The sequence below is a fragment of the Ictidomys tridecemlineatus genome, chromosome X (assembly GCF_052094955.1).
Source record: "Ictidomys tridecemlineatus isolate mIctTri1 chromosome X, mIctTri1.hap1, whole genome shotgun sequence".
Lineage (NCBI taxonomy): Eukaryota > Metazoa > Chordata > Mammalia > Rodentia > Sciuridae > Ictidomys > Ictidomys tridecemlineatus.
In genome coordinates, this window is record NC_135493.1 from 97682552 (window position 1) to 97697792 (window position 15241).

General features: G+C 33.2%; 1 protein-coding gene across 1 annotated transcript in view; it reads right to left on the reverse strand.

Annotated features, from left to right (window-relative positions):
- Window positions 1-15241, reverse strand: part of Cfap47 (cilia and flagella associated protein 47) — a 408435-nt gene that overhangs the window by 252466 nt on the left and 140728 nt on the right. The window lies entirely within an intron of this gene.

The following is a 15241-nucleotide window of genomic DNA, read 5'->3' on the forward strand; positions in this document are numbered from 1 at the left end:
TATAAACTTGAGGTCTATAATGGTTGCCAGGGAAGATTTCAAACATTCATGATGCATGCATATACAAAAATAATTTACACACCTTTTCTTGATATTTGTATTTCAATGCTTAGAAGGGTATAGTCTGAACATGATACTAGTGAATAGGGATTCTCATTTAAAATATAAATTTCAGAGATCTATTAATCCACATATCCCTCTCATATTTAAATAAGACACTGTAAACTCTATTCTATAGGTTGTGATGCATTCTCATTTTTGAATGGAATAAAATAATTCAATCTATTTTTGCTTTCTACAATTTATCAAATGTCTCATACTACATTGTCTAATTATTTGTTAAAATTGGAATCACAAAAATATTACTAGCTTAGACTGGGAAACAACAAGTTCTCAAGGGGCCATTTTGAATAGCAGTTCTACAGTTTGGTGGTCTGTGTAGCATAATATTGGAGAAAGCAAATTGTATTGGTAAGATTAATACTAGTAAGCTAAAAATCTGGCTCTGTCACTTACTATGTAACCTTGTTACTTGTTACTTGATTTTTCTGATCCCCAGCTTCCTTGAAAGTATTCAGTAGACTAAAGCTAGTGTATCCTGGCAATTACCACCAAAGAAACATACATACTTTCTAGGGAAAATTAATACCATCATAGACTAAGATATGTGTGTTTGTGTATACATGTACATACACACATAAAATAAAGACATATACAATAAAAACATACATAGAAGTGCTAGATATTATAAGTGCAAAACACAGATTTAAAACTAACTACATGTACTATGTTCCAGATTGAGAATTTAATTGAGTTATAAATTACCTAAAAATTAACCAAGGATAAAATTTAGAAATAAAAAATGCTATTAATAAAGTTGAGAAATCAATGGACAAGTTGAATAGCAGATTAGATCATGTAAATAGAGAGTTAATGCACTGAAATGTAGGTTAATCCTACTCCTGGATACATATCTAAAGAAATGGAAGTGATGTTGAGGAGATATCAATACTCCCATGTTCTTTGCAGCACTATTTACAATAGTCAGGAAATGGAAACAACCAAAATGTCCATCAACTGATGAATGGATAATGAAATTTTGGTGCATATACACAATCTATTCTGGCATAAAATGTCATTTGCAGCAACATGAATATAATTGGAGATAATTACATTAAGTGAAATAAGTCAGGCACGGAAAAATAAATACTGTATGATCTCACTTTATATGTGAATCTAAAAATGCTGATCTCATAGAAGTTGAGAGTAGATAGTGGTCACCAGAGGCCAGGGAAAGTGGGGTGGAGGAATGAGGAAAGATTCAACAATGGGTACTAATTACAGTTGGAAAAGAGCAAGAAGCTCCAGGGTACCACTGTATGGTATGGTGACAATAAATAACAATTTTTTACCATACATTTCAAAAAGCTAGAAGAAATTATTTGAAAAGTATTAAACACAAAAAAATGATAAGTGTTTGAGTATATAAATTTTACCTTATTTAAGCATTACACCATATATACATGTATCAAACATTACATGGTACCTACTAATATATACTACTTTCATGCTTTTTGTATCAGTTAAAATAAAAATGTGCTATATATATTAACTAGAAGAAAATGAATATACCTGTAATCATGAAAGCAAAGTAGCACTTAGGACACAGAGCATCACCAGGTATAAAAGTAATTTCATAGGCATAAAAGTTTCAATATGCCATGAAGATATTATAATTGCACAAGTGAAGGCTCGTGGTAACAACCTTAACAATATATGAAGTAAAATTGACTAAATTGTTAGAGTATACAAATATAAGTAAAAATTTTAAAAATTTAGTGTAGTAATTTGTAAACAATTCTTTGTAAACAAGAATCAATAAACACATATGACTTGAAAAGCACAATAAGCAAACATGGTTTAATATAATTCCATGGAAAATAACATTTGACACATACAAAATACACAATATGTTCAAGCTGAAATTCTTATAAAAACTAATTAAATGCTGGCCAATAAACAAATGTCAAAAAAATTCAAAGGGGATTATCTTTGACCTTAATGAAACTACATTGAATAGCAACAGTATAATGGCCTCATGTAAACTTCTAAATAATATTTGTAAAGTAAATCACTTTGAAAATGAAAAATATGTTGATTAGGCCAAAGTTAGAAGGAAATCTATTGCTTAAAAATTAAATATCTGTTCAACTTGAAAACACATAAGTGCTAGAAATAAAAATAAACTTCAAAACCTGATCAAATTTTCTATAAGAAACATCGAGCAAATCTTGTACCCAATGATAAATGTTGGAAGGTTTTCCCATAAAACTGAACAACATGTTGCATGCTATTCTATATTTAATTGAAGACCCATGCAAAGATAGTACGGCAAAAAAAAATTAAACATGTAATGATTGGAAAGGGAGAAAAACAGTTATATGGTATTTATAGATAACATATTATTCAAAATTATCCCCCAAAACCCAATTAAAAATAGAATTAGTAAATTGCCTTATCAACAAATTAGTCTGATAAATAACTGCATGCAATAATCAACTTTATTTTTAGATAGCATATAAAAATATAGAAAATCAAATTGATAAATACCATTAACAATACCTCCAAATGATGTTAAATATCCAGGGAAAAATCTACCAAAATATGTGCAAAAGTTGTACACAGAAAACTATGAAACATCACTAAGATGAACTTGAAAAGACCTTAATAAGAGGAGGAATATTGTAAAAATGTCAATTTTTTTCTAATTTGGTTAAAGATGAATCATAATCAAAATATCATAAAGGTACTTTTTGGTGGAAATTTATAAGTGATCCTAACACTTATGTAGAAATGAAAATGGAAGATATAAGAAAACACTAGAGAAAAGCCACAAACTTTGAGTGCTTATACTACTACATATGAAGAACTATAAAATAATAGTACATAAGCCAATTTGGTTTTGATGCAACACAATAAAAATGCATCAAAGGACAAAACCACACAAATTCTCAAAAATATGGATTCTTGACTTAGGAGAAAAGAAACATTATAGAGCAGACAAGGAATAGAAGAATGCTATTTTCCATAATGGCATTGAATCAATTGGATAAAACCCAAAATAGTACGTAGTCATTTGGGAAAACACTGTAAGAGGAATGGAGAAGATTGGTACTGAAAAAATAGGGAAAAATAGAATATCTCATGAGCTTTTTCTCATATCTACAAAAAAGTAAATTCAAGGAGAATCAAACATCAAATGTAAAAGACAAAACATAAACGTGCACATGCACACACATACACACAAAGGTTTCAAAAATAACAAAGGATGCTATTGTTATGCATAAGGAAGAGAAAGACAAAATAACCATTAAGGTAAATATTCATAAATTAGAGTACATGTCAAATTAGGGAGAATATATTTGTAGTACAAATAACCAACAAAGAATTCTCATAAAAATACATAAAATACATTAAAATAATCTAAAAAATCAAATTTTTAAAAAGTAGGAAAAACAAATAAACAGATACTTTATGAAACAGCATTCCAAATTAACAAGAATATATAAAAATTCATTTAGCAGACATAGCAACAAAATTCCTATTCATATCACACCCAATGGAAGAGTTAATATTGGAAAGACTGATTATATATAAAGAACTGAACTATTTGGGTACTGCTTGTGGAAACTGACAAACATACCTTGACAAATTGGAAATATATCTTAAAACGAATTGTATTTCTGTCTTATGATCTAGCAGTGTTACTCTTACATACATGTATTTCAGAAATACAAACCAAAAGAGAAAATTTTCAAAGCAGCATTATTCTTAATAGAAAAATCTTTAAACCATGCAAATATCTTTTAACAGGAGATTGGATAAATGGGATACTCATACAATGACCTAGTACATAGCATTAAAAATAACTATGCCAGCCAGGTGCAGTGGTGCATTCCTATAATCTCAGCAGCTGAGGAGGCTAAGGAAGGAGTATTGCAAGTTCAAAGCCAGCCTCATCAACTTAGCGACTCTCCTAAGCAAATTACTGAGATCCTGTCTCAAAATCTAAAAAATAAAAAAGACTGGGGATATAGTTCAGTGGTTAAGCACCCCTAGGTTTAACCCTGGTACAAAAAAAGAAAGAAAATTAAAATAACTATGCCTACATGTAAATAAGTAAATAAGTATATGAATCCCATGAACATAATACTAATCCAAAAGATACAGCACAAGCAATGCAAACTGTATGATTCTCCCTATAAAAAGTTCAAAAACAGAAAAACCAACATATGATTTATAATTTAGGATAATAGTTGTCTTCTTGGAAGGTTAAAGATAAGGGTGGGACTCTGAGATGCTATTTTTTTGTTCTAACGGTGGCTATGTGGGTGTATACCTGGTATACATGGGTCTATGTGTGGGTCTATACTTGGTATGTGGGCCTCTGTCCATGCATGTCTTATTTCTTGATTTAAAAAAGTTAAGGGGAAACAGACTGTATCTTCACAGTTCCTCTAGCACATGAAAATTAACTTAAATTAACAAGTTAAAATTAGTGCCCAGAGGTCTGTTAGTGGAAAAAGCAATATTGTTAGTCATATAACTTAATTGCTCATTGGAAGAACAAATTATGATTTAAAAACTATCCACTCTTTTCTACATATTCCATAAATGAAGACTTTACTAAGTAAAAGCCTAATAATTATAGCTATATTCTTTCCCCTCTTGTTTAAGTATTACAATATTAAAAGATTTTACGTTTCTTTTCAATTATGAGAATTCATATACTTTGGAGATGGAAGTGTACTCATGCAAAAGGTTCAGTGTACTTATTATCTATCTTTTACATTAAAGAAATCCATCACAATTTACTGCTATAGCCAACACAACAGCTGCAATATGGTTAAAGAAGGAATCTCTTTTGAAAATAAAAATTTTAAAATGTTTCATTACTCTGTAATGTGTAGAAGTGAGAAGAAATCAAGGAACTCAACTATAATTAGTTATCACAACCACTTTCACTTTAATTTTTAGTTTAAATTTAAAATCAAGTTTCTGTACCTTTATTGGGTACTACTAGCAGTCTGAATGGGCAAAATGCCCAGAAATGACAGTGACATTTTGTCATATTATTAAATCTATCAATGAGCTTGTCAGCTCAAAGCTTCAAAACGAAATGCTTTCTCACTCCTCACTTTCTTCAAATGTATGTGTTTGTGTATACATATACACACATAAAATTTTAAAATTATTAAAAATCTTCAAATAAAGAATTAGAATTAATAAATTCCTATGTCAAGCTTGGGGAAAATCCTAAGGGAAGGTAAAATATTCATGAAATATAATTTGAACAAACACTCAAATGATGAGTTTTAAACGAACTCTCCACTGCCAAATAGAAGAAGAGTTGTCAAAAGTGATTAATGAAATCAGAAATATATAACATGATTAACATAATCCTATTAAACTTATTAATAATAGATAACATTTACTGAACACTTACTAGATCTGAAGCTCTATTCTAATATGACTTTAAAGGGGCTGGGAATGTAACTCAGTGGTAGGACATTTGCTAAACATTCTCTGTGTCTAGGATTTGATTTCTAGCACCCCCCAAAATAAAATTAAATTAAAAAGTTACATATGACAATATGACTTTCAGGTATTAACTCTTCTAAATATAAGAGCAGCTCTATAAAGTAGGAATTATCATTATCTCCATTTTGCAGATGAGATAAAAGAAAGCATAAAAAATACACTGTCCTCATTTTGTATGCTCTAATTGTGAGTGATAAACATTTCACTGGTGAATGTTTCTTTGTAAGAATATATATATTTATACTAAATGAGAGACCCTGAGATGGAACAACATAAACTCTTCCCCCTAAGATTCCTGACTGGCATTGAAGGATTTGGATTGGTGTATGGTAGCTGTAGGGAGGTATCAGAGTGAAATTCTAGAACAGCATTAATGCATACTACAATTACTTATCTTAGATAAAGTGGGATATCCAATATGACTTAAATGATTCTATGATCACTTGCTTAGAGATCTCTCCAGTTGTGTTGAGAGAAAATGCTAATTCCTATAATTCATCAAAACTGAAGTGAGCAGATTGTAATATTTAGTGTGTTTTCTCTGATAATTTCTGAAACAAAAACTGTATTACCTTATCTTTTTCAAGTTATTCTCATCTTTTAGTGATTTGAGAAAGAACTAAAAAGAAATAATACTTTTTGGCCTCCAGGAAGTACAGAAAGGCTAAGAATTAATCAATAAGTAGGAACACCCTTCGAATAATTTCTTTGGTTTTTCCTTTCTACCTGAATATTTAGTGAATTGGCAATAGAACTGGGCCCCATTGCCCTTGCTGCCACAAATTGGTATTTGTAAAGAGTAAAATTAATTCATATATCAACAAAGCAAACTTTCTGACAACAGCCATCATTAGATTCAGGAAAGGGGATACACAAACGTCAAAAATGTTTCAGTAATTTTGGAAAGACATAAAACCTATTTTAGAGGGGACAAGATGGCAGATCAGAGGTGAAGCACCATTTATCAAGCAGCAGAAATACTGCTTTTCCTTGAGGCTGAGAATGAAAAATCGTGAGACTGGAAGAGCAGTATGCCCTAGCCAACCCAGAGACTGTTCAACTTATTAAACTGGTCTAAAAAAAGTTGCCCTGAGTTTATCAATCATCTGCAGAGAACTGATCCAGGGATCATCTTGGGACTACAGTGCTATCCAATAACAAGAACTGGAAACCCAGATTCCTGAGTTCATGAATATATCCACATAAACCTGAGACTGCCAAAGACTTAACTGAGCCTAACAAGCCCCTGGAAAATCAGAAACCAAAAACGTTTTTCCTGGAGGGAATGCAAGTTGAATAGACAGGAGATAAGCTGGCTCTCCCCATCCTGTGAGTCCAAGAAGGGAAGTTTGGAAGTCTTAAACCTCAACCTTCAACTTGGTGAGTAACACAATAAAAAGGAAGGACTTGACAACTTATAGTCCATATTCCCATTCTCAGTTCATACCTCAAGAAGAAATGAAAACAAAATCAATTGGGCATAGACTGTGAACATATTTGCTATTTTGTCCACCATAGTAGAAATGACTCCTTAATTTCTTAACTTTTCAACAAGATTCCCCCACACACACCATTTTTGTTGTTGTTGTTGTTGTTCTGTTTTACTTTTCTCTATTTGGTTTTTGTTTTATTGGAATGTGCACTGATTCAATGACACCTATTCATCTAGTCTGTTGGTGATGCTTTCCAATGAATTTTCAAGTTGGTTTATTGTTTTATTGTTTCCTTCATTTTTTGAGGATTTCTGCTTCATTTTTTTTCACAATCTGTATTTGTTTCTCATTTCTAGCCCTTGTTTTAAGGTGTTATTTTTCCATGCTGTATATTTTGAGGGTTAGGGTTTGTGATTAGCATGTTTTAATTTTGTTTGTGTAGTCTTTGCACTACTCTAAATCCTTTGTGTTCTTCTCTTTTTTGAATTGCTGACAGCCAAATTCCATTCTCTCTCCTCCTTTATAATCTTAATTCTATTTTCTTCTTCCCCTTCCTAATTAACAACATATCCTAAGATACCACTGCATCTGCCTTATTCACCCTTTCAAATTGCAAACACTTTTTTACCCTCCTATCTTCTTTTCTCATACTCAGTTTAACACCTCTTAAGACTATGTATAGAACATCTGCCCCTACCACCAATGCTACGGCAATAATTAATACAATAGAAGTTATAGACAACACTTATTGTTTGATTTTATGCCAGACATAATTCATGATTATTTACTGTTTTTACTGATGGAAATTGCTGATTCTAATATTTCTCCATATTGAACCAATTAACATTGTAGATATAAAAATATGAACCAAGTACCTAGTCAACCACTATATATTGTTTGCATACTTTGTTGCTATCATTAGGCTTCCTCACAAACTGTGAGGTACTAGTAACAGAGAGGGACACTATAAACTCATAAGGTAGAAAATCTACAGCTTCAGATTCATCCAGATAGCTGGTGAGACACACAAGCACTATGAAAAAGCAAGGGAAAAAACCATCCAGAAAAAAACATAGAATATCTCAACAACAGACTCCATTGACACCACACTGGAGGAAATGGCAGAGACAGAATTCATTAAGTTCATGGTTAAACTGATCTATGAGGTAAAAGAAATGACAGAGATACAAGAAGTGAAATATCACTGCAATAAAGAGATAAAGATTGTGGAAAAAAATCAAGCAGAAATCCTCAAAATGAAGGAAACAATAAACCAACTTGAAAATTCATTGGAAAGCATCACCAACAGACTAGACTACTTGGAAGACAGAGTTTCAAGCATAAAGATAAAACATATAATTTTGAAAATAAAGTTGACCAGAGATAAAAGTCTTTAAGACACCATGGACCAAATTTCCAAATAAATTGGAATAGCATGAAAAGACCAAACCTAATATTTATTAGGATACATGAAGGCTTGAATGCACAACCTTTTCAAATAAATAATATCAGAAAATTTCCTAACCCTTAAGAATTAAATGGAAAAAATCAAATACAGAAGGCTTACAGGACCCCAAATATACAAAATTACAAAAGGCTCACACCAAGGAACATTATTATGACAATACCTAAAATATAGAATATACAGAATAAGGATAGAAATTTAAAGGCTGCTATAGAAAAACAATGGATCATATTTAGATGGAGAACAATCCAAACCTCAGCTGATTTCTTAACTCAGACACTCAAAAAATATATATGGCCAGATTGGATTAAAATACAAGACCCAACAAATAAGCTGTGTCTCCAAAAGACTCACCTTATAGGCAAAGACATCCACAGACTGAAGGTAAAAAATACAATATTCAGAATGGGGTTGTGGCTCAGTGGTAGAGCACTTGCCTAGCATGTGTGAGGCACTGGGTTCAAACCCCAGCACCACATAAAAAATGAAAATACTAAATAAAGATATTGTGTCAATCTACAACTAAAAAAATGTTTTTAAAATACATCATTCACATGTATATCATAAAAAATCAGGAGATTCTATCCTCATATCAGATAAAGTGAACTTCAAGCCAAAGTTAATCAGAAGGGAGAAAGGAAGACATTTCATATGGCTTAAGGGAAATATACAACAAGACATAACAATTAAAAATATTTATGCTCCAAATAATGGAGCATCTACATACATCATACAAACTCTTCTCAATTTCAAGAAGCAAACAGGCAACAACACAATAATATTGGGTGACTTTAACATACCTGTCTCACCACTTGATAGATGCTCCAAACAAAAACTAAATAAAAAAGCAATAGACTGAAAGTTACAATTAATACTTTAGACTTAACAGAAATATATAAAATAATTAATCTGTCAATGACTGAATATACTTTTTTCTCAGCACCACATGGATCCTTCTCTTAATAGACAACTCTCAGCAAACAAAAAAATAATAATATTACCCTGCATTCTATCTGATCATAATGGAATGAAATTAGAAATCAATGACAAATTAAAAAATAGAAGCTACTGTAATACCTAGAGACTAAATAATACACTATTGAATAACCAATGAATAGTAGAATAAATCAGGGATGAAATTAAAAAAATACTTAGAGGTAAATGAAAATAGCAACATAACATATCAAAATCTCTGGAATACTATAAAAGCAGGTTCTAAGAGGAATGTTCATTGCTTTGAACTCATTCATTAAAAGAATAGAAACCCAACAATTAAATAATCTAACTATGTATCTCAAAACTCTACAAAAATAAGAGTAAATTAGCACCAAAAGCAATAGAAGACAGGAAATAATTTCAGAGATGAAAACAATAAAATTGAAACAAAAGAACAATTAAAAAAATCAATGAAACAAAAAATTGGTTCTTTGAAAAAATAAATAAAGCTAGTAAACTCTTAGCCAATCTAATGAAGGAAGACGAAACTCAAATTACTAAAATTCATGATGAAATTGGAAATATCATGACGGATACTACTGAAATACAAATGATAATCAGAAACTATTTTCAAAATATATGCTCCAATAAAACAGAAAATCTTAAAGACATTGACAAATTTTTGGAGCTATAAACCATCTAAATTGAACCAGGAGGACACAGAAAATTTAAACAGATCAACTTCAAGCAATGAAATTGAAGACACCATCCAAAGCCCACCACCACCAACAACAAAAAAAACCCCAAAGATCAGACAGATTCTCAGCAGAGTTCTATCAGACCTTCAAAGAAGAATTAATGCTAATCCTTCTCAAATTATTCCATGAAATAAAAAGGGAATCTTTCCAAACTCATTCTATGAAGCTAGTATTACCCTGCTACCAAAACCAAAGACACATGAAGAAAAGAAAACTTCAGACCAACATCCCTGCTGAACATAGATGCAAAAATTCTTAATAAAAACTAGCAAATTGCATATAAAATGTAATAAAAAGACAGTGCACCATGATCAAGTGGGGTTTATCTCAGGGATGCAAGGTTGGTTAAGTATACAGAAATTAATAAACGTAATTCATCACATCGATAGACTTAAAGACAAGAATCACATGATTATCTTGATAGATGAATGAAAAACATTTTACAGAATACAGCACACATTCATACTCAAAAGACTAGGAAAAGCTAGGGATAGTAGAAATAGACCTCAACATTGTAAAAGCTATATATGCTAAACCCAAGACCTACCTCATTCTCAATGGAGAAAAAAATGAAAACATTCCCTGTAAAAACTGGAACAAGACAGTGATGCCCACTTTCACCACTTCTATTCAACATTAGTCCTTGAAGTCCTAGTCCATATCAATTAGACAAAGGAAAGAGATTAAATGGATCTGAATAGTTAAAGAAGAACTCAAACTATCCCTAATTGTCAACAACATGATTCTACATTTAGAAGACCCAAAAACTCCACCAAAAAGCTTCTTGAACTCATAAATGAATTCATCAAAGTAGCAGGATGTAAAATTAACACCTATAAATCAACTATGTTCCTATATAACAATGATGAATCAACTGAAAGAGAAATTAGAAAAACTATCCCATTCACAACAGCCTCAAAAAATAAAATAAGAGAATTCCCACAGACTTCTCCTCCTCATTAGTTCCACCTCCCTACCTATTCCCACCTCTTTCTCTTCTCTTTTCTTCCCTTCTCTCCCTAGTTCCCAAATTCAGACATTTAGCTGTCTTGTGCTCTTCTTCTGACTTCTTGGACATAACTCAGGGCCTACTTGCAACATCCAGGGGATACTTTAAAAATTCCATCTTGGAGGGAGGGAGGAAGATGGCAGAATAGAAGAAGTCCTGTTTCTGGCTGCTCTGTGGCATGAAGCTAGGAGAACAGATGAGCAGCTTCACCACAGAGTTTCGCCTAGATGGGGTATAGCATCTCAGAGAGTGTGGGAAGACCCCTAAACAGTGGATTTTCACAAAAATCACCAGCACTGCAACCACCAGTGCAGAAATCAGAGCCTCTGGGCACGAGTATGTCTCCAGACTCCAGCCCCAAAGCCCGCAGTTCTAGCTCATGCATGGCTCACAAATGGCTTAGCAGAAATACCTACCTCTGCAGAACTCCAGACTGCTCACCGCTCCCATGCAGGTCACCCGGATGCTGCCTATCCATAGCACAAGGCCATCGCCCAGCTTCCACCACATCACCAGACACCCTGGCACTGGAGGCAGACTGGCTCCATCTTAGAAAACCTTCCTTGCCATTTTTTAGGTGGGCCTGGCTATCAGACCGGATCACCATTTGAGCAGGTACCTGATTTCCAGCCCCCCCCCACCTCCAGCTGTGGTAACTCAACACAGTGACCACCCAACACAAAAATAGCTCTAAGTTGGACAGGACTGGAGTGTGAACAGGGTGCTGCCCACATGGAGTGAGCCTGGGGGTGAGAGGTCCCGCAGTTAGGACCTGATAAGTAAGAGAGGGGAGGAGACTAAAGTCTGGAGCATAACAGAGAGACTAGGATGTGGGAAATCTCCAGGCAAGAGAGGGAGATGATACCGGGGGCACAAGTCAGATGAGTGGTCACAAAGAAAGACCCGTGAGGCACTATTTCCCTACTGGGACTTGTGGGCTGCATGCCCTGCTTCCAGACGCTCCACACCAAGTCCAGTCTTCACACCCTGGTTACCTACACCATCCTGAGGGCAGAGACACCTACTGGATGAGACAACCCTACCTACTGGATGAGAAGAGAAAGAAACAGATCTCTAAAGAGTATTTTTTTCTTCTTTTCTTTCTCTTCTACCCTTCTATCCTCCAGCCCTCACATCCCCAACATATGGAAAACCAAGAACCTTGCGTGAAATAGGACTTTGAGGACGGAATCACCTGAATTGCATAAGTCCCTTTTTTCTTTTTTTTCTTTCTCTTCTCTTTTTCTTTCATTCTTTCTTTCCCTTTTTTTCTCTTTCATCTTCCTTCACCCACCAAATTGTACTATTTTTACACCCTGTATTTTTATAAATACATGTGTGTTTGTTTTATGTACTCTACTGTCTTCCCAAATAACTGTCTACCTCAAATTACTTCTTATCTATTCTCCTACTACTAAACCTCTTCACTAGATTTCTCATTCACATTTCCTAAGATACATTAACTCTATACCCTCTCATCTTTTCCCTTCAGTATATTGTTCTATGCTTGACCCCCAGTTCAATGTCCACTGCCAGAAACTATAAACCTTTTTATGAAACTACTGATTATATTTTAAATAATAATTGAATCCAACATTTCTGGACATTGAGACTAATCTGTATATGTCTTAATAACAACAATTTGTTCATAGGTGATGTATTGCTGATATTGGGATCTGTTAACACTGTCCTTCCCAACAAAGGATCGATCTTGGAACCCTACAAGAGCACTACAAATCTATAGGGTAAAAACAATAACACACCAGATGCACAGAGCTAGAAAGGAAGACACACAAGCAACATGAAAAGAAAAGGGAAGAAAATATCACAAACAAATCACGACAACACATCATTAGAAGCATTAGCAGCTACAGCAGAAAAAATTACAGAAAGTTTTCAGGATATTCATGGTTAAAATATTTTGGGATATCAAAGAAGACATAGGAGAACAAATACAGGCAGTGAAAGATCACTTTGACAATGAGCTACATAAACAAATCCAAGAAGCAAAAGATCACTCCAACAGGGAGATAGAGGTTCTACAAAAAAAAAAAAAAAAAACAGAAATCCTTGAAATGAAAGAAACAATAAACCAAATTAAAGACTCAAATGAAAGAATCACCAACAAAGTAGACCACTTAGAACATAGGACATCAGACAATGAAGATCAAATAAATCATCTTGAAAAGAACATACACCACACAGTGAAAAATGATAAGAAACCACACGCAGAACATTCAAGAAATATGGGACAGCATACAAAGATCAAATTTAAGAGTCATTGGGATAGAGGAAGACACAGAATTTCAAAAGAAAGGAATGTACAATCTATTCGATAATATCAGAAAATTTACCAAGCATGAAGAACGAATTGGAAAACCAAATACAAGAGTCTTACAGGACATCAAATGTACAAAATTACAACAGATCTACACCAAGGCACATTATAATGAAAATGCCTAGCATATAGAATAAGGATCTTAAAAGCCACAAGAGAGAGAAATCAGATCACATATAAGGAGAGACCAATTTGTATCTTAGCAGATTTTTCAGTCCAGACCCTCAAAGCCAGGAGATTGTAGAACAATAAATACCAAGCTCTGAAAGAACATGGATGCCAACCAAGAATCTTATATCCAGCAAAACCAAGTTTTAGATTCGATGATGATACCTTCCACGATAAACAAAAGTTAAAAGAATTTACAACTAGAAAGCCTGCACTTCAGAACATCCTCAGCAAAATATTCAAAGAAGAGGAAATGAAAAACAATGAGGAAATCAGCAGAGGGATTACACTAAAGGAAAATCTAATCAGAGGAGAAACCAAGTCATGTTAAATGCCAAAAATAAACAAAAAATGGCTAGGAATACAAATCATGTCTCAATAATAACCCCGAATGTTAATGGCCTAAACTCGCCAACCAAAAGACATAGACTAGTAGATTGGATTTAAAAAAAAAAAAAAAAGACCCAACAATATGCTGCCTCCAAGAGACTTCTCTCATAGGAAAAGACATACACACACTGAAGGTGAAAGGTTGGCAAAAATCATACTACTCACACAGACTGTGGAAGCAAGCAGGAGTTTCCATACTCATATCAAATAAAGTAAGATGTCAAGCCAAGGTTAAACGAAAAAGATAAAGACAGAAATTACATACTGCACAAGGGAACCATACACCAACAAGACATAGCAATCATAAATACATATGCCCCAAACAGTGGTGCAGCTATGTTCATTAAAACAAACTCTTCTCAAGTTCAAGAGTCAAAATGACCACAACACAAAAATCTTGGGTGACTTTAACACACCTCTCTCACCACTGCATAGATCTTCCAAACAAAAGTTGAATAAAGAAACTATTGAACTCAATAACACAATCAATAACTTAGACTTAACTGACATATATAGAACATTTCAAACTGCATCAAGTAGATACACTTTCTTCGCAGCAGCACATAGATCCTTCTCAAAAATAGACCATATACTATGCCACAAAGCAACTCTTAGCAAATACAAAGAAGTAGAGATACTACCATGCATTTTATCAGATCATAATGGAATGAAATTGGAAATCAACGACAAAATAAAAAATAAAAATTTCTCCATCACCTGAAGACTAAACAATATGCTACTAAATGAACAATGGGTCACAGAAGATATCAAAGAGGAAATTAAAAACTTCTTAGTGGTAAATGAGAACATAGACACAACCTATCAAAATCTCTGGGACACTATGAAAGCAGTACTAAAAGTAAAATTCATTTCATGGAGTTCATTCCTTAAAAGAAGAAAAAATTTAACAAATAAATGACTTCATACTACATCTCAATGACCTAGAAAAAGAAGAAAAAATCAGCAGTAAAAGCAGTAGAAGGCAAGAAATAATTAAAATTAGAGCTGAAATCAATGAAATTGAAACAAAAGAAACAATTGAAAAAATTAAGAAAACTAAAAGTTGGTTCTTTGAAAAAATAAATAAAATTGACAGACCCTTAGCCATGCTAACAAAGAGAAGGAGAGAGAGAATTCAATACC